This window comes from Heterocephalus glaber, unplaced genomic scaffold (genome assembly GCF_053883595.1).
Source record: "Heterocephalus glaber isolate CG9 unplaced genomic scaffold, H.glaber_assembly_v1.0 deba00001461, whole genome shotgun sequence".
Classification (NCBI taxonomy): Eukaryota; Metazoa; Chordata; class Mammalia; order Rodentia; family Bathyergidae; genus Heterocephalus; species Heterocephalus glaber.
The window spans coordinates 47,162,918-47,184,955 of NW_028258308.1; the positions used below are offsets into that span (position 1 = coordinate 47,162,918).

Below are 22,038 nucleotides of genomic sequence, written 5' to 3' on the forward strand. Positions count from 1 at the left end.
TAAAGTACGTTGTATGAAGCATGGCACAAGTGTCCCCTTGAGGAGACTGCATGGGGGCAATGGATCCCAGGGATGTTTATCATTGTTTTCATTGATTTATCACTGGGAATTTGGCAGTCTCTAGGGAAGAATAAACAAACTTTACTAAGATATTAAAGCACATATGGCAAAAGCATGAACATCTGAATGAAAAGGAAGGTTGGGAAAGGAGTCACATCCACACACTGTTCTTGAGGGATTGGAAAAGCAATGGTAACCAGTTGGCTTCTAGACCTGTGTGTAGCTGGAAACTGTCAGCAGAGCTCAGTGATTGGAGTTCCTTTTCACTTTGAGCCTACATTATTATTATTTTAATATTGTTTTGGTTGTACTTTTATAAGTGTTCAAGACAGTTAAAGTGAGACTTGTGTTAATCAAAATTATACTCTCGGTGTCTATCATGGTAAGTCAAGGCTCCTCGGGCATCAATTTTGTTACCACTTGAAGAGCCTCTCATTTCCTTTGTCAGTGTCAGCTGCCAGGATGTTGCTTGACCATGTAGCTTTCTGTGCTAGCATGGGTGGTGATCCTGCCTTTAGCATACTGTACATTGGTTGACTATTCTCTGGGGTCCAGTAATCTCCCTATTCAAGAATCTGTGAGGCTTACCAAAGTTATAAGATCCCATAGAAAAGGACCTAGGTCCTTCTTGATCTTAGAAGGTCAGGTCCAATATATTGGTTGTCCTACTAGTCTAGGTGCTTTACTAGTTTGGTTCTTCAAACTTTAGTTGTTGAATATCCAGGATATGAGTTAAACCAGTATTGAAGTGGGAGCAATAGGTTTACTCTTATGATGTTGATATTAACGACCTTGAAATATATTAACATGCCCTGTTAATAGTTATAACATGACCTTTTAACTGTTATTTCCTTACTAATCATGGTTGTCTTAGAAATTGAATTCCTGCATAATATTAACAGTTGACAATTATACAGATTCATTGAGAAAATCATAGGGGACATTTAAGCATAACAATCATTATGACATCATTGAATTAGATGAAGAAAGTTTAAATTAAATTTGTCATTTTCAATAGAGCGCCATCTAAGAAGAATGTATCTTATATGACTTTGCCTCAACTGCACAGCATTTGAGCATCTATCATTAAGGGTTGGAGCACATACATGACATACACAAAATAATGCTGGCTATTTCTCATGCTGGATTGGCATGCACACCTTATCACAAGTAGCTGGAAGATAAGTAATGGGAAGGCTGATGCTTGAGCTTAAATTTTACCACCAGAATTAACTGTAGCCTAGAAATCACTGTTTATTTTAGTTTTGCATCTTTGAAGACCTGTATACTTGGGAAATAATTATATTTAATTCACCATGAAGTCTGCAATAATGAATGTCACAGACCTGTTCAGAACTGTCCAAGAAGACAGCTCTGTCCTGCTTCTTGTCACTCACCAGTCTATGTGTCTCAGTTAGTTATGCAGAAAATCTCATGCCCACTATCAATTCTTAAAATGAAATTTAAAGCCTTTGCCTGGAAGCACCAATTAGACCAGAGAGGAGAGACGGGGCCTAGGGAGGGTGTTCTTGAATTGTCACATAGTTAAATTTGACTGGTCAGGAAATGAACCTCCAAGTAAACTTGAATGACAAAAGTATATTACAACCAGCAGAAAGAAGCAAAAGTTAATGCTGCAATTGTAGTCTGAGAATTTAAAATGTACAAGAAATGTCTTAAGTATATCAATTAAACAAAATATCCACTTAAAAGCCAAAAAGAAATTTATAAATTTTTATTTCCCTAGGCCTAAAATTTTTATTTCTCCATTTCAGCTGGTCCCTGTCAATGAGTTTTTAATTGTTATAAATGAATTTGACTGTTTAGACTCAAATGGAATTAAAGTGGCATTGAAAGGATGACTAATATGTTTGGTCATTCTGAAAATTTATGTAAACAGTTTTTAATGGAAATCTCAAAAAGAGAAAAAAAATAAAGTTGGACTTAAACAAAGCAGTTCCTTGCACCTTTAAAGAAATACTCATGAAGGTTTTTTTCTGATTAATATGTTCCAGTATGACATAATTTGGTGGCTTGACTTTTGCTGCCATTAGCTATTCATTTTTACAAATTAGACTCAGATTGTATATAGTATTGTAATTTAGAACAGCCTCATAGGGCCTTATCTCAGGGGTGCCATCCCTATTTATTTGGAATGGTTTGACTTTTACTGTGTTATGTGTATCAGTTTCAAGGTGATATTGAGAGAGAGAGAGAGAGAGAAGCAGAGAGAGAGAAGCAGAGAGAGAGAAGCAGAGAGATGCAAAGAGATCAGAGAGCAAAGAAATCTTGAGCATAAGGGACCTCCTGTCACTTCCCACTTCTCTGAATGTAGTTATCAATAGTATAAAAATTTTGGAAGTCAAATGTGACAATTCAGACCATAAATAATATATGAGTTATTTTGGCAGAATATCACCTTTTAAACCAAAAAATGGGTGAAAGAATTTTTATACCATAACCTAAAGGAGTATCTGAATAATTTGAGAAATGTGGGCACCCATAGTAACTGATAAGAGAGTGTCCAGGAGTCCTCGACTTGTGTTGGGGTGTCCCCCCAAAATGATGAATGTCCCAGAGATTCTCTTATGGACTTGGCCTGGCCAGGTCAGAGAAGTTGTTTCTGAGAGTGTGGGCAACTGACTCTTCTCCAAATGTCTGCAGAAGTCCACAACAGAACCAAGCCTTCTGGGACCCATAGGGGTCTGGGATGAACCTCCACTTCCCAGGTTCACCTGGGGTAAGGTAGGGGTGAAACTTAGCAGTGTTGTGTTGGATAATGAAGTGTCCAGTGTTGAGTAAAAGGTTAGTAAGAAATGGGATATAACTGTATGAGATTATAAGGAAGAGGGGGAGAAAGAGAGGGAAGAAAGGGGGGTGGGTAGTTCCCAAAAAGAAGAGGTGAGGGATATTGGGGTCACCCTCTTGAACCCTGCCCCACATTAGGCCCCAGATTTTAGGACAAAAAGGAAAAGAAGCAGGGGTACAAGCTCAAGAGGACTGGCTTATTTCATTACAAACATGAGAGGGACCGCTCTGGCACTCAAGACCAGACCAACAACTCTCATATTGTTTATAAGGTCTGTATAGGCTCATGAGCAAAACCTGGGCTCTGTTAAAGGGCATTTCAAGTCAGGGAAAACATTTTCCCCAGTGGTTTGTCAGAAAAAAGACTAACATCTAGAGCACATAAAGAATTTTAAAAATCAGCCTACCCAAATTTAAAGATCCAATTGAAAAATGAGCATCTGAGATGATACACACTTCTCAGATGAAGAAGTAGAAACTGCAAAGAAAGGCATGAAAAAAGGTTCAACATCACTGGTCATTCAAGAGATGCAAATTAAAACAACCTGGAGATTCCACCTTGCTCCACAAAGAATGGCCATTATCAAAAAATCAACCAATAACAAATACAGGTGGGGCTGTAGAGAAAAAGATACCCTTCTCCAATGTTGGTTGGACTGTAGACTGGTTCAACCATTGTGGAAATTAGTGTGGAGATACCAAAAAAACTAGGATTAGAGATCCAGCTATTCCCCTTCTGGGGATATTCCCAAAATAATTAGGAGCATCATACCACAGCAATATATGCACACCCATGTTTATAATGGCACAGTTTGTAATAGGTAAAACTTGGGGAAAAAACACAAATGCCCACCAACTGATCAACAGATAAAAAAGATATTTTTTATAGAATAGACTACTATTCAGCTATAAATAAGGATAACGTTGAGGCATTTCTAGATAAATGGATGCATACTCTTAAATGAAATAAATCTAACACACATGTGTAACTATCACATTGTCGGTCTGCTGTGAAAAACTGAAAATGTAAATAAGGACTAAAAAGAATAATATTTGGAAAAGAAAAGAAACTTCAAAATTATACTGTTTCAGATATTTTATTAATTATTAAAATGTTTTATGCCAAAAAGTATAGTATTATTAGAAAATAAGCTAGAGGTAGATTAGTAATTAAAAATATAGTCTCTTAAGATCATGATACAAAGTGTATTTACCATTTTTACTCTAATAATTTTTGTTATGTAGACTTATTTTTCATAGAATAGTTTTTTATTAATATCTACTTGTATTACAATAAATAAAAAGAATTAAAATAAAATCTAATTGGTCACAGAGGGGGAAAAAGAGAAAGAGTAAGGCTATATTTGACATAAAAAACCCCAAAGTTTAAAGAAGGATAAAAAGGCAATGGACACAAGACAAAAAGAAATGGAATATAAAACAGAGGTTAAGAACACCTTGGGAACTGTGGGTTTTGAATTCCTCACATGGTAGGAAAAGCCTTGCAGTTGAGACCTCTTTGAATCTGGACTTAGGCCTGAGCACCATCATGGCTGCCTCTGGACCTCACAGTTCTCAGGCCTCTGAGGGTTGTTCCAAGCCCCACCAGAAGTCATTAGCGTGAATAGCAAGAGCCTTTAAACCCAAGTAATGAGATCTATGTGACTGCACTGTAACTACAGATGCTTTGAATATGAAGTGTATTTCCCAGAATGAGAATAAAATACATTGTTGTTGTGATTTCCCTAAAAATATTGTGAGTTTTCAGTATGCTATAAAATGTTGTTGAACAACATAAATCATCCAGAATTTTATGTAAAATCCTATGATACAAAGTCAATAGTGGAAAGAGAGCTACTGAATTGAAAATTTCCACAGGGAAGAGTAAACATTGACCTAGTACTTTGTTATACACCAAATTAGAGAATTTGTGGAGTAGCAAAAGGGAATAGAAGTACTATCAGCAGTGAAATCACTAACTTAATTAAACTTTACATCTTTAAATTAAAATGAAAATCCTAGACCATTCCCCAGCTATCACATTCCTCAAGGTGCCCTGCAGCTCCCAGTTTCTCAGGCTGTAGATAACAGGGTTCACCTTGGGGGGAAGCACTGTATAAAACAGCAATGTTAATGCTTTCAGCAAAGATGAAGTTATAAATTTTTCAGCTACATATGCAACAGACCCAGAACATATGAACAATATCACTACAGTGATGTGAGGTAGACAGGTGGAAAGTGTTTTCACTCTGCCTTTTGAAGATGGCATTTTTAAGTACAGTAGAAAAAATGTGAACATAAGACACAAGCATTGCAATAAAACACATGTAAACAGCCACACAGCTAGCAATGATCAACCCATGCTCCAGCACAGGCTCTCTGGAACAGGCAAGTTTGAGAAGTGATGGGGTCACACAGAAGAACTGACTCACGTGGTTGGCCTTACAGAAACCAACAGAGAATGTACCTGTCATGTGCAGGGCTCCATAGATGCATCCTCCAAGCCAGGAGGCAGTCACCATCTGCACACAAGTGTCCCTGTTCATGAGAGCCTCATAATGCAGTGGGTGGCAGATGGCAGCATAGCGGCCACAGGACATCACTAGAAGGAGGGCATACTCTGTGCCACCAAGGACAAAAAGAAAGAATACCTTCAAGGCACTGCCCAGGAAGGAGATAGAATAGATGCTGGTCAGAGAGTTCATGATGGACTTAGGGAAAGTGACTGAGATGTAGCAGATATCAATAAAGGACAAGTTCTTCAGAAAGAAGTACAAAGGAGATTGGAGATGATGGTCAGCAGTGGTGAGGGCAATGATGAGGAGGTTCCCTGTCAGGGCTGCCAGGTAAATCAGGGAGAAGAGCATGGCATACACTTTCTGGAGCATGGGGTCATTATAGAATCCTGTCAACAAGAACTCTGTGAAGTTCCTCATGTTGGCTAATTTCTTAGCCTTGCTGCTTTTTTTTCTGTAGGAATAGATAGTACTGGTTACTCATTCAAAGAAAGCCTCCAATTTAGATATTCTTGTCATACTTAACTCAGCTTGATTCCATTTAAGTTAGAGGTCATTGGAATACTATTGAAAAATCATGACATAGCTCTCCATCTTATGATACTTACACAGAAAAAACAGAACTACGCTTGATATGAAAGATAATTACGAGTGGACAAAAATGAAATGAAATGAAGTGCATTGGTTACAGAGGAGCAGAAAGTGTTCTGGAATCTTTCTTGCCTTAGATTATCTAGCTGGCAGCTGTAAGGCTCTGGGATGGAACTTGTATCTTAGCTAACATTTCATAGGAGTAGCATGTTCAAATAGCAAAAATATCTCTGTTTTGTCAGGTCTTTCTGGAAGTCATTGAAAACTATTTTGAAAAATAACAATGGGTAGTGTGGTTTTGTCGAGTGAGGTTGAAGATATGAAACCCCAGGTGGAAAGTCTAAGGAGATGCAAGAACGAAGTTCTCATGAAGATGCTAAATGTCCTGCCTGGCATTAGGTGGAAATGTTTGAGCAGGATGTAATAGGGTGTCCCAATTCTGCTTCCCTGGCTAGTTCACTGGAGGTGTGGTGCACACCTAGTCTTCTAGCAGGATGACAGCTCACACCTTCTACAAATAAAATTATCACCCAATAATGACTGGAGCCTCCTGCCTCAATCTCACATTTTTAGCTTCTTTATCCCTGTGCTTTACCTCTTATTTTAAAATAATCGTGGGTGGTCTAGACTCACAGTAATACCCACGAGCACCAGATCATCCTCTAGCCCTCTTTCTTCTTGCAACAAATTAACTGCAGCAAATTTCACCAGTTCTCTCAGCTGATGCATAGGACATCATTATAATTCCTTCTCTCTGAGGTATCAGCAAAGACCTTAACATAATTTACCCATTTAAGTCACCCAAATACTCAGGGAATTTTTCCTCACAATTTGTTAAACATGGCAGTCAAGACAAAATGAGATTGTAACATCCAGATAAGCATGAAGGGTCTGACACATTTTCCTCTTATGTCCCTGAACAGACTGTGTCCATAGAAATAGATAAGGAAAAGCTCTTCAGAATCTATCCTCAAAGGTGAAGTCCATTCTAAACTAGCTTTGTATTCCACAGTCAATGTTACTTTATTCCTTGTACAATTCCTGTGTGATTTGAGTTGCAGACTTCCCTAGTAGCCTTGGCACTGGTCCAAAGCTAATGTATATTTACCACTGCATAACTGAGGTGCAATTAAGTTGGAGGAATGGTCAAGGGAGCTGTTGAAACCATGTCCTCTGAGAGTGCAGCAGGTAACCTTAAACCTCTAAATGCAAGATGATTCAGAATGGTGATATATATCATAAAAATTTAGGAATATTTATGTTTTAAAATATTCATTGCTGTGCTTTTAGAATAGCTTTTTAAATAGTAGGTAAAATATTTGCACTCAAATAGAATTCAGTGCCATACATTAACTAACACATGTTATATTTTTTGTATTCCATTACCTCTGCTATTTTTAAATTTTTGTCACTAGTATCTATAGAAATGTTATCCAAGGAAAATACCAAACTATACAGGACACTTAAACTTAAGTGAATCTTACCTGTGGAAACTTACTCAAGTATTTCTTCTCAGGTGTACAATACATTCTGGTATTCTTTAGAAATATTTTGCTTATTCCTTCCCATATTGATGGACATTGAGAATGAGCCCACATTTTAGTTATTGTGAACAGTGTTGCATTTGAAAAATCAACCCAAATATCTCATTGTGTTCTTGCATTCTGTACTTGTATTTACACACACAGGAGTGGGGAGGCAGGAAGTAGATTGGAGAAATTTTTGAAGGAGGGATCCTAAATGCCAGAGGGAAAAGGAGGAAGCTGGATCTCCAAAAGCCATGGAGTGCCTGCTTTTGACAACTGACCACAGCTGAGAAAAATAAGAGAGCACCTGTGCTATAGGCTTCCAGGCAGCCCATGATAAGTTCTTTAGAAAGCACAGAACCTCCACCTCTAAAGACTAAGCCATGCCAGGGACTGATGAGCTATGGAATACAGTGGCACCTAGGTTCATGAACTTAATTAGGTCTACAATTCAGATTGCTTACTGTATTGGTCATGAACTGAAACAAATTTTCCCATAAGGTTAAACATAAATAGTTAATCCATTCTGAACCATATGTATTTTTAACCATAAAAATATGAAACAAATTACAACACAGTATGAAGAGAGGGAACACAATCCTTGTTTGTGGAAGCTTCTGGCATGGAGGGCCAGAAGATGGTTGGGAAGGAGGGTATTATTTGGAGAGAGAGTTCTCCTTCTTAAGGACATTGGGGAGATATCCTTCAGGAGTTTCCTTTCTTCTTTGTCTCTTACCTTCAGGGTCAATTTTGAAAATAAATCTTTCTAATGTCACTTTTTTTCTGTGCTGCATAATTTTCTTGAAATAAGATACCTCATTATCATTTATCAGATTTAATACTGCTTATTACAGTTATGTTGTTCTGGTGCTTCTCAAAGAAACCTTCAGACTCATTCCATTTTGCCATAATGGATTTTATCAAATAGCTACAAACCTCCTCCCTGTCTTCCTCTTCCTCACTGGAATGTTGCTCAACAAAGATCTTCTGCTGCTCATTCTGGAGTTCAGCAAGTTTTTTTTATCATGAGCTCCTCCTTATGGTCTGCAACAAGCTCCTCTATATCTGCACCATTGACATCCAGACCCAATCTCCTGCCCATGGCCACAGACATCCAGACCCAAACTCCTGCCCAGGGCCACAATCACCTTCACTATCACTACTTCAGACCCTTCAAAATCACATTTGGTGACACATTCTGACCAGTTTTCTTCCAGTGTCAGCTTAAGGTCCAGTAGGTGACATCTTCTCAGACTTTGTCAATGAAGTTCATGCAGTGGAGGACATTGAAGTGCTTCTTCCAGAACACTTTCAGAGTCAAGGATGTCTCTTCAGTGACATTAAGACACCTGGTGAAGAGCATCTTCGTGTATGGCTCCTTGAAGTTGCAGATGGCTTGCTGGTCCATGGGCTACAGAAGAGGTGTTGTGTTGGAAGTGAGGAGCCTGACCTTAATGAAGTTATACTCAGCACCCATGTCATTCACCAAGGCTGGAGTTGTTCTGGGGCATTGTCCATCAGAAGAGGGCACTTGCAGGCAGTTAGTTGTCAGAAAGGTATTTCTTAATGTTTGGTGTGAACACCTCCTGCAGCCATTCCATAAACAACAGCCTTGTGACCCAAGCTTTCCAATTGCCCTCTACAAGACAGGCAGTCTGGTCTTGTTCACATACTATACCTTGAATACTGAGGGGTCTGGAAATGGGACATTAGCAATGGCTTAATCTCCAGATCACTGCTTGTGATCACACAAAGCAAAAGGCTCAATCTGTCCTTTGTTGGGGTGGGCTTGTGTCAGGCAGGGCCTCTCTCTGCTGCATGATAAAGGTTCTGTTTAGCATCTTCTTTCAGAAAAGCCCTGTTTCATTGCAGTTGAGCACTTGTTAACTGACATATCCTTCTGCCTTCAGGAATTCTGTGAATCCTTGTAGGCTTCTGCAGTGGCCTTGTCAGAACAGGAAGCCGTACTTTTGGGCAGCCATACCACTTACCCCAGCACAAAGGAGGAGGTTTCCAGGCCAGTATACCACCAGCCCCAGCACAGAGGAGGTGAGCTAACCTCAATATAGAGGAAGAGGCTTCTTGGCTGCCATACCACTGCCCCCAGTGCAGAGGAGGAGGATTATGGAATGCTGTACCACTAGCCCCAGTAAAGAGGAGGTGAGCTGCCCCAAGTACTAAAGAGGCAAAGCCACACAGGTGCCAGCAGCACACAACCCTCCCCCCTTTCGAAATGAGAAGACACATAAACAAGTTTCAAAACCAGACTTCCAGATCACCTAAAACAACCCGAAATGGAAATGAGATGGAACACTCTGATACTCTATCACCTGGACTCCCTGAAGTGGCAACAAAAGAAGATCTGGAAAAAGTGAAATCAGAAATAATTTCTCAGATAACAGCAGAAATTGTGCTCATAGTCCAAGACACGATGAATAAATCTAGAGTGGACACACATAAAAAACTACAGGAGCTGAGAAACATGATGGAATACCAACATAGGAAACAAATGAAATCCATAAAACAGATGCAAAGAGATTTCCAAGAGATTAAAAACTTCTTTGAAAGTTTATGCGGCAGAATGAGCCAACGTGAGGATAGAATTTCAGATATAAAAGATAAGATTGCAATTAGTGACCAAGAAAAGAAAAATTTCTTTAAAATTTTAAGGGATCATGAGAAACATATCAAGCACCTGTTAGACGATGCAAAAGAGAATAACATAAGACTGATCAGAGGCAATGAAGAAACAGGAGAGAGTGCAGATGACATAAAAAACTGTTCGGAGAAGAGATGACAGAAAACTTTCCAAGCAAGCCAAAAGTACTTGACATACAGACAAATGAGGCATATTGGACTCCAACTAGCCTTGATCAAAAAATATCTACACATAGGCATATAATAGTTAAGATTCCAGAAACCCAACAGAAGAACAGAATTATACAAGCAGTTAGAGAAAAGAAATAAATCACATACAAAGGAAAGCCCATTAGAGTCACAGCAGACTTCTCAATGCAAACCCTCAAAGCAAGAAGAGTGTGGAGTGATGTATTTCAAGCCCTAAATAAAAACAGCCTCCAACCTAGATTGATATACTCAACAAAATTGTCTTTCAAAATTGATGGAGAAATAAGATACCTTCATGACAAAGAGCCCTTGAGGAACTTCATGAAACCAAATCTAGCATTGCCAAAATTTTTAGACAATATCCTAGGAAAAGACTGAGGATCACAAACCCAGGAAGCCCAGCTGAATGAAGCCATCTTGTACAAGAAATTATATGCAAAGGGGGAGAATCCAACAAAGTGAAAATGTCATGACAATGATAAGTCAATACATATCAGTTATAAGCATCAATGATAATGGTCTCAATTCACCAATCAAAAGAAATAGACTGGCAGAATGTGTGAAGAAGCTTGATTCAACAACATGCTGCATACAAGAAACACACTTAATTCAAAAAGAAACTTGTGGATTGAAAGTTAAAGGGTGGAAAACAATACCCTATGTGAAAGGAACCACCAAAAAAAGCAGGAATAACTATCCTGTTGCAGATCAAGTGGATTTTAAACCAACACTGATTAAGAGACAATGAATGACACCATATCCTTGTAAAAGGAACAATAAAGAGGAAGCGATGACAATCGTAAATATATATGAACCAAACATGAGTGCACCCAACTATATAAAACTAATACTAATGGACATGAGAAATCATATAAGCACTAATACAATAGTCATGCAGGACCTCAATACCCCACTGTCACAAATAGATAGATCAAGTAGACAAAAAGTAAGCAATGAAATACTAGAACTCAATCAAACTCTTGAAAAGATGAATTTAACATATGTTTAGAGAGTGTGCTATCCCACAAAATCAGAATACACATTTTCTTCAGCTGCACACCAGTCATTCTCCAACATTGACTGCATACTCGCTCAGAGAACATGTTTAAGTAAGTTCAAGGGAATTGAAGATATTCCCTGCATATTATCAGACCATAGTGTGATGAAATTGGAGATCAATACCAAAATAAACCACAAAAATTTCATAAGCACATGGAAATTAAACAACATACTCCTGACTAACCAATGGGTCACAGAGGAAAGTAAAGAAGTCTCACAGTTCCTACAATTAAATGACAATGTCAATACAATATATCAGAATCTATGGGACACAATGAAAGCAGTCTTATATGGTAAATTCATAGCAGTGAATACCAATATTAGGAAAACAGAGCAAACCCAATTAAACAGCCTGATGCTGAACTTCAAGCTTCTAGAAAAAGAAGAACAGAAAAATGCAAAGCTCATACAAGGAAGAAAAATATAAAGATCAGGATAGAAATCAAATCAATGGAGCCTATGAGAATGAAAAAAAATCAACAAAGCCAAGAGTCTATTCTTCAAAAGAATAAAAATATTGACAAACACTTATCCAAACTTTTCAGAAAAAGGAAAGAGAAGGCCAAAATCCATGCAATTAGAAATGAAAAGGATGAAATTACAACAGACAGAGCAGACAACCAGAGGATCATCAGTACCTGCTTTGTGAACCTATATGCCAATAAGATGGAAAATACAGAAGAACTGGACTGACTCCTAGATATGTACAAATTACAAAAGCTGAATGAAGAACTAAAACTTCTAAACAACCAAATATCAATCAATGAAATTGAAAATGTAATTAAAAACATAGCAAGTAAGAAAAGCCTGGGTCCTGATGGCTTCACTATAGAATTCTACAACCTATTTAAAGAGGAACCAGTGTCACTACTGTTTCAAATCTTCAATGAAATTGGAAGGGAAGCAATATTCCCAACTTCATTCATGGAAGCAAGCATCACCTTGATCCCCAAAGCAGAGAAAGACTAAAATGAAAAAGAGAATTATAGGCTAATCTCACTAATGAATGTAAATGCAAAAATCCTTAAGAAGATAGTGGCAAATAGAATCCAGAAAATAATCAAGAAGATCATAAACCCTAACCAAGTGGGATTCATCTGAGGGATGCAGGGGATGGTTTAACATATGCAAATCAGTAAATGTAATACACTGTATTAAGAGGGCCAAGGACAAAATCCATATGATCATCACAATAGTTACAGAAAAAGCATTTGACAAAATCCAACATGCGTTTTGATAAAAACCCTACAAAACATTGGAATAGACAGTCTCTACCTCAATCTGATAAAAACCATCTATGAAAAACCAACAGCCAGTATCATACCAAATGGTCAGAAATTGAAATCCTTCACACTAAAATCAGGAACAAGACAAGGATTTCCACTATCACCACACTTGTTCAATATACATTTGGAAACATTAGCCACAGCAATTAGACAGGAGAAAGAAATAAAAGGAATAAAGATAGGAAACAAAGCCAAATTTAGATTATTTGCAGATGACATGATACTCTTTATAGAAGATCCCAAAAACTTAAGCAAAAGTCTTCTAGACTTAATAACCAAATTCTGTAGAGTACCTGGATACAAGGTCAACACAGAAAAATCAATAGCTCTCCTCTATACAAACAACAGAAACACTGAGAGAGAAATAAGGCAAGCAATTCCTTTCACAATAGCATGCACATAACTGAAATATACAGAGATCAACCTAAGAAAAGAAATAAAAATCTCTTCTCTGCAAACTATAGCACTCTGAAAAGAGAGATTGAAGAGGATATCAGAAAATGGAAAGACATCCTTTGCTCCTAGGTAGGAAGAATCAAGATAGTGAAAATGGTCATTCTTCCAAAACTGCTCTTTAGATTCAATGCAATCCCAAATGAAATCCCAGGAGCGTACATCCCAAACTTTGAGAAAACAATGCAAAAATTAATCTTGAATAAGAAGAGACCCAGAATAGCAACAGCAATTCTAGGTAACAGAGACATGGCAGGGGGTATCATAGCCCCCAACTTGAAACTATACTACAAAGCTACTGTGATAAAACAGCATGGTACCAACAAAGAAACATATTTGAGGAACAGTGGTACAGATTAGAAGATGCAGAAATAACTCCAGACACACTTAGCCACCTAATCTTTGACAAAGGAGACAAACACCCTCACTGGAGGAAAGATAGCCTCTTTTATAAATGGTTCTGGAAAAACTGGGTTTCAACTTGCCAAAGATTAAATCTAGACCTATATCTCCCTACATGCACTAAACTAAAGTTGAGATGGATTAAAGATCTAAATATTAAATCAGACATTCTGAACAGGCTGGAGCTGACATTAGGTAGAACTTTTGAACCATTGGTGTTGGAAAATATTTTATGAACAAAACCTCAGTTGCACTTCAACTAGAACAAACAATCAACAAGTAGATTATTTTCTTATTAAAAAGCTTCTGCATAGCAAGAGAAACCACCAACAGTGAGAAGAGACAAACCACAATTTGTGAAATAATTTTCACCTGCTGTTCCTCAGACAAAAGTGACCTATCTAGAATCTATAAAGAACTTTAAAAAAATCAGACCTCCCATATTTAAAGACCAAATCCAAAAATGGGCATCTGAAATGAACAGATATTTCTCAGACAAAGAAGTAGAAATAGCAAAGAAAACATATGAAAAAATGTTCAATGTCACTGATCATTTAAGAGATGCAAATGAAAACAACACTGAGATTCCACATCATCCCAGAAAGAATGGCTGCTTTCCTTAAATCAAACAATAAACAAATGCTGGTGGGGCTCTAGGAAAGAAGAACACTACTCTACTGCTGGTGGGAGTGTAGAATGGTGCAACCACTGTATGGAGGTATGGAGATACCTCAAATAACTAGGACTGGAAGTCCCATTTGACCCAGATATTTCCTGTGCTGAGTATCTTCCCCAAAGAATTAAAAGACATACCACAGTGATATATGTACACCCGTGTTCATAGCAGCAGAGTTTGTAATAGGTAAAACCTAGAAGAAGCCCCTTTGCCCATGAACTCAAGACTGGATCAAGAGAATGTGGGTTTTTTAAAATAAAAGTGAATACTATTCAGCCATAAAATATAAGAAATTAGAGACATTTATAGCTAAATGGATGCACATTGAGGCGATACTCCTAAGTGAAATAAATAGGACACACATGTGTAAATACCAAATAGTTTCTCTAGTGTGAGAAACTGAAAGTGTAAATAAGGACTAAAAGGTATAATAGATAATGTGTAATAAGAAGAAAAGGGGCAAAGGGAAAGGGCAACTTGGAGGGGTAGGGGAAAGAAAGAACTGAATCAAATTAGTATGAGAAAATGAAAAAATGGAAATAAAGTCTTGCAAATAGTAAGGGATGGAGGGGTTGAAGGGAAGGCAGGGGAATGGGGAAAAATAAGAACCAAGATATATTATGTAAAGGTACAAATTTACAATGATGAATATCATTATATTATATACCTAAAATGTACCAATAAAATTTAATTTAAAAAAAAGTCCTGGAAGCCTCACCATGTCTTATCACAACCTGGGTGCCACTTCTCTTGTTGAATATATTAAACCATCTTCTACTTGCTTAAATTCATCACTTATTGCACTGGTAGAGGGTTTTCTTGCAGTAAATCACTGTGTATTCTCCTGTTTTGTTCACAGATGATAGGTCCACTAACACTATCACCTGCAAGCTGTTTTTCATTTAGCCACACTAACATGTTTTTCCACCTCTTCCAGCATTTGTATCCTCTGCTTGGTTGATATCTTCACCTTTTGCCATACCAGCTCCTTTTGTGGCATCTTTATTCTACAAAATAATGGAGATGTTGATTTTCCAATCGTACTCTAAGGCCAGACTAGTCACAGGATACCATGTTCATGTTTTCCTACTATTTCCTTCTTTGATTCTATAGTTATTTTCTTCAAAACCTTCATACCTTTCTTTCTTTGTGCATTCTTGTCACCTTCATTACTGCTCTGCACTTTCTTTTTATTACCAATTGCTCTGCAATTTCTTTGGAGCCATGCTGGACTGAATAATACTGTACAGTACACTACATGCTAAAAAGTGCCCCCAAAATCTTCACACCAAGTGATCACAGGTCTAGCTGTGACCACAATCTTGAGTACAGGAAGCCACAACCACGTGCCTGAAAGGAAAGATGCTGGAACAAAATTTTTCATACATAGAAATGTTTATGAACCAAGGTATTACTGCATCCCAAAGAGCCAAAAGTGACTTGATTCCATTATAACTAATCATAATCACATTCACATTGTGGTTTTGACCCTCTGATGGGCTTTGGGCACCATGACAGTTCCACAAAGATCCATATAGTAACAAAAACTCCCTTTCAACAAAAAGTGTTCTCCTTGATTGGAATGAATTGCTATTCCATTTCAAAGAGTTTCTCCCTCCATTTACAAACCATACATCACCTCTGGCACCTGGATTTTTCTGGGCTGTGTGTTGCTCTAAGTCAAAGATCTAGACAGTCACACTGCCCAACAATAGTGGAATTGCTGGATCATGTGTTAGGTCAGTCTTCAACTATGTATTTCAGTAAGTGAACACTGCTCTCTACCATGGCTACACTATTTTCCATCCCAACCAACAAAAAAGGAATAACTTTTTCATACCTCACAAGTATTTGGTCTTTTTTCATTATTTTTCTTTTTTAATGAGAAATTTCCAATCTAATATATGTAGGGCATATCTCATGTCTTTTTTTAGTGAATAAATATATGAGTATCCTTCCATGTGCGTTTTTTCCCGTGGTATATTTCCTTTAGAGAAATGCCCATGCATGTCCTCAGCCTATTTTTAATCAGGTATCTATGTTCTTTTTTATTGTATCTTATAATGCAGTAAATCAAAACTTATTACATAAGTGACTTGTTATTCTTACCTCTAATTCCATGAGTTGCCTTTTCACTAGGTATATAGCATCTTGATATGCATATATATATATATATATATATTTAAATTATTTTTTTCCTCTAGTGCCTGGGCTCCTCTTGGTGTTGTAGTCAAAAATCTATTGACATGTCCAGTCATGTGTGGCAGATACCTCTCCCCAGTATTAATAGGCTGTAGAGGCACAAGTTTCTTGCCCTTCACAATTCGGCTGTGTTACATTGGAAGTAGTCCAATCAGCTAAGTTCACTCCCAGCCAATGTCAATTTGGCTCAACTAAATTCTTCCCTTCTGAATTAAACATTTGTTCTCTTCAGCAAAGACATGCTTATGCTTTCATTCTGCAGTCAGGCCTGCTAGACACTAGTTATCAGCAGGTGCCCTAAGGCCTGCTGAGTTTAACCCCTTCCCATGATTGTAACAAATAAACAGTGAATATTCTAGGAGTCCTTTGTCTTTGCTGCCCAGAGTAGCTTAGATCAGCCAAAGACTCAGTTTCTCTCAACTCTCTGTCTCTGTGTCTTTATTTCCCACTTTGCAATCTCATGGACATCGTACTGGCTCACAGCAGATCAGTACCCACTGCAAAGGTCTCTGGTAATGTCCCCCTTTCCATTCCCTACAGTCATGATGTTTTTCCACTCTGTTCTTCAAAGGGATTTATAGTTTCTGGTCTTTCATTTTGGCCTTTGGTTCATTTTGAATAATTATTGTGCATGGTGTAAGACTAGAACTGAATTACTTTCTTTTTCAATACACTTTGCTGATATGGCTAACCAAAGATGTTATCCTTTGCTTTCTGGCAGCAAGTATCTCATAATTAGATGGCACTTGTCTAAATTACATACATGACATGCATTGCATGAACTCCATTAAAATCTCCACCTTTTGCTTTTATTATTTTCTATTTACTTCTAATTTTTACTTGCTAGATAATATCTGTACTTATTCAGGGAGGGTAACATTATATATTGTACAAGAATACATTTTATAATGACATGTCTGATGATTATTATATTCATTAAGTTAAACTTTTATTTTCTTTTGTGTTGACACCATCCAAAATCTCTACTGTAGATATTTTGAAATATGCAATGCATTATTTTAACTACACTAACCCTGCTGAGCAATAAAGCACTTATTACTATCTCTATGCAACATGTTTGCACTAAGAAACACCACCCTACTGTCCCTACTGACTACCCCAGCCTTGGGTTCTACTCTCAACTTCTGTGAGATTTAATATTTTAGGTTTCACCTATACCTTAGTTACTTTTCTCATTACTGAGACAAATACTCAATCCCTAAAGTTAAAGGAGGAAAGGTTTATTTTGTCTCACACTTTGTAGAGGTATCAGTCCATAATTGGCTGGCTCCAGAACAGGGTGGCATGGCCGACTGCAGAGCAAGAAGACATAGTTCATGGTATGACAGGCAGAAAGCAGCAAGCCTACCTTTACCTTTTATCCCATACAGGTTACAAGCCTGTTGGGTGGTACCACCCACATCAAGGGTGTGGGTTCTATTTTTAGTAAATCCATTCAGCCACACCCAGAACTATTCTAATTCCAATCAGTGGAATAACTTAGTACCACACACCCTCAATCCCAGCATCACACACTTAATCCACACTCACACATCTTACCTCCAGCCACAATTGAAAAGCCCCAAACATCATCACATCAGATTTAAAAAAAAAAAGAATGAGATCATTAAATATTTCTTTTTCTGCAAATAGTGTTCTGGTGGTGAAAGATGCAGTCAATATTTAAATTTACTATGAAACATTATAGTAAAAGACACATTGCTAAAAATAATGAAATAAGTGTCCTCAAAGTGAGAGTGAGTAGTAGGGATTTTTTGTAGTTTGAGGGGTGATTCATGGGAATGTGTATTTCACTGTAATAAAATTTTAAAATTTATATGTTTACCATATTTTATGATTACCCTCTCATTGATCAAAGGCCAATGGTAATTTCTGTCAAATAAAAACTTTGCAGAGTGTTCTAAACCACCCTATTCACTAACTCTGGCATGATGACACTTTTCTGTCTCCCAAGGTCAAAATGATCATGAAAGGTAAATATTTTAATTGACTTAGGACAATAAGGAAGCCATGACAGCATAACTAAAGACACTCAGGAAAGAGAACTTCCATAACTGCTACTGAAAGAGGCAAGAATCCTAGTATAATTGTCCAAAGTAAGAAGGAGTATTTTGAAGGGTATCCATGGCAATGTATCTTTCCTGTAATTTTTAAAATTTAATCACTCGCTACATTTTGCTATCACATCTCATATATCATTTCACTTTTTTCTTTTCTATTTCTCAATTGATGAACAACTAGGTTAATTCTATGTCTTTCTATTGTGAATAGTACAGTAGTAAAAATGGAAATGTAGACATATTTTGACATGCTAATTTTATTTACATTAACACTCAGTAATGCAATTGCTGGATCACAGGATAGTTATACACTTTTAAGAAACTTATATACTCTTTACCATAATTCCTATAGGAATTTACATTTTCACCTGCATTGCCTAAGAGTTCTACTGTCTCCACAGCCCCATCAGCATTTAAATTTGACTTTTCTATAATAGCTATTACATCTGAAGTGAGGTGAGAGTTCATTGTGATTTTTACTAGTATTTCTTTGATAAATAATTATTTTGAACATTGTTGCATACTTTTTAGCCATTTTGCTTATTTTGAGAAATGTACACTCACTTGTTTAGCCTGTGCTATGATTATTTGTTCTTTTGCTATTGAATTGTTTGAGTCCCTTCAAAATTCTAGATATTACTCTCTCCTCAAACTTATAGTTCACAAATAATGTCTCCTATACTGTAAACTGTCTCTTGAATGTGTCCATTTTCATTATTTTTGCTTTTGTTGTCTGGTTTTTGATATTGTATCTAAAAAGTCATTGGCCAGACCAATAGCATAAAGCATTTGCCCTGTTTTTTTATGATAGTTACATGTTTTTCAGTCTTAAACATAAATATTTAGTCCAATTTGAGTTGATTTTTGTGTATGATGAGCAGCAATGCACTACTTTCACTCTTTTGCATGTGGACACCCAGGTTCCTTATTTTTTTGCAAGAAGTGTCTTCTCTCTATTGTTCTTGGCATTTCTATTATAATCAGCTGTTTGTGGTGTTGGTTGCTTTGCTCTCATTCCTGAGACAAAACACCTGATACAAAAAGTTAAAGGAGAAAGGGATCAGTTGCTTACAGTTTGTAGAGATTTTAGTTCGTAATAGACTGGATCCAAGGCACTGATGGCAAACAGGTATCACGGAGGAGAAAGAGCATGGTGCACACAAGGCAGAAAAAGTGAAAAAGGACCTTAACAGCAACTTTCTTCTACTTTTATATTATTCAGACTACTTAGAGTGGGTAGCACTCACACTCTTAATCCTAGTTGCCTCAGGACTATGCTCACCATGGATTAATCACACACTCTAGATTTAGCCACCTAGAAAAAGCATGAGGCTTGGGGCAACACCTAAATACAAACCATAACATGTGGATTTATTTCCAAGTTGTCTGAACTGCTCTACTTTTCTGTGTGTCTGTTTTCATGCCAATACTATGCTGTATTAATTAACATGGACTTGGCATATAATTTGAAATCATATGGTCTTTTGTATTAAATCTCACTCTTTTTGCTCCATATTGCTTTGTCTATTAGGGTCTTTTGTAGACCTTAGTGTATTTCTGTCCTGTACTATGTGTTTCTGTGAGGAGTAACATTAGAATGTTTAAGAGACTGTATTGAATCTGCAATTGCATGGCATGCATGTTTTAACACTAGTGATTCTACTGATTTCCTCTAATGTCAGGTCCCAGCCACCCACATGGATCCCAGACAACACTCAGGGTGGGGAGTGGAGGGAGACTGAGCAGTGCTGCACTTTCCACATCTGAATAAGAACAGCAAAGTACTCTGTCCCTGAAACCTTAGAGCACAACACAGTAACCCAGTACAATGAGTCTAAGCAAAAAGGGAGATATGAGGGATTTAGTTTTGTTTTTTCAGCAAATGTGTCATTTTTTAAAGAATAAGGTCTGCATTTACTTGTATGTAATCCAATTATTTAATCTCTGTAATTCATTTCACTGATTAAACAGTCTAATACTATATTAACTAGTAATGGTGATGATGTTAGAGAAAATTATCAGTTATCTATTATGTGTGAGATATTTGTATCATATACAAACTAGCATAAAATCTTAGTTCTAGAAAAACTATTTGTAACTGCTAATATTAACTATGCATGTAATACATACCCATATAAATGTCTATTTGTATCATATGAGTACATGTAAATCATAGAGTATGAGCATATATGCTTATGCATATATTTCTACAAGTTAATGAGAATAAATTAATATTAAATAGAAAAATTAACATGAAATAATTTTTAAAAGAACATTTAATCATATTCAATCATATATTTTATTGGCTTTTGCCAGCTCTAAACGATATTTTTGTTGGCTTGTTTTTAGACAGGTCTTGCTATGCAGTTCAGGATGGCCTTGAACTCACTAAGTACCCCAGGCTGGCCTCAAACTCACAGTGGTCCTGCTGTCTACCCACTACAAGTGCTAAGATTATAACAAAGCACCCATGTTGTACCTTTTTAAAACAAATTTTTCTTTCTGTTTCCCCTACAAGGAAGCACTATGCTGGTACTCTACTATTTAGTTCTCTATTTCACTTGATGAGCACTAAAAAGCCAAAGAACTTGTGTTCTCTGAAAAACTGATGGGGGTGTGGATAGGTAGAGGCCCAAAGCTCACTCCTTCAACAGCAAGGGGGAGAAAGAAGCATCAGGAGGGCACCCTCTCAGTGTGAGCCTATGAGCTCTACTGGCTCCCACAAAGTTCTGTGGCCATTATCCAAGTGACAAAATCTGCATGGTCCAGCACATGCTGCCCACTGCACCCTCCACTGAAAATCAGCAGCCTCAAGTGGACCAGGTCCATGTGAATCAACAAGGAACCTGCCTGGAGGACTCTGTCCAGAAAAAAGTGTTCCAATTCCAATGTAGTCCACCACAGCTGCTCATTGTTGACAGCTTTGCCAAAGCTGTGGAAATCAGTCATGGCATCCTTTCTGCTCTGCTCAGTTTCATTCTCCAATGGTTTAGGAAACCATGGCTAATGGAGGGGCTTTCCATATTGAAAAGATCAACAGCAAAATGCAACCCAAACAAATTGGTAGAACCCCTCCTGCTCCCTGCGAACTTGGAGGCTTTTATATCCACAGCCTGGTCATCTTCCATGCCTGTATCCAGAACAAGCACCCTTGGTTGTTGTAAAAATGAGGAGAGAAGGCCTTCCCATGAGGAGAAAGACCTTCCTTTGTGGCCAGGTTGATGTCTGCTGATGTCATCCAAAATCTCCCTGCTGGGCTTTCCAAATGATGCTGTGTGTTGAATCTGATGGGTAGATTCCAGGCTCTTGTATATGATGAGTAAAGAATTTCAAGTGTACAGCTGAAGGTAAAAGAAAAAACAGCCACAGTATTGAAGACAATGGAAGATGTGCTCAGGTCAGGTGTGAACAGAAATGTAGTATTGGGCAACAGGGAAAAGAAAAGCACAGTACTGCATGCAGATGAATCAGGCTTTTGAATTTTTAAAGGACACACATACTAGTTTGGGTGCTACTCATTGTCTCTCTAGA

At 37.5% G+C, this 22,038-nt stretch overlaps 1 pseudogene; it reads right to left on the reverse strand.

The window, feature by feature from the left end:
* Positions 1–4,867: 4,867 nt before the first annotated feature.
* Positions 4,868–5,804, reverse strand: LOC147826833 (olfactory receptor 14A16-like; annotated as a pseudogene).
* Between the last annotated feature and the right edge of the window lie 16,234 nt (positions 5,805–22,038).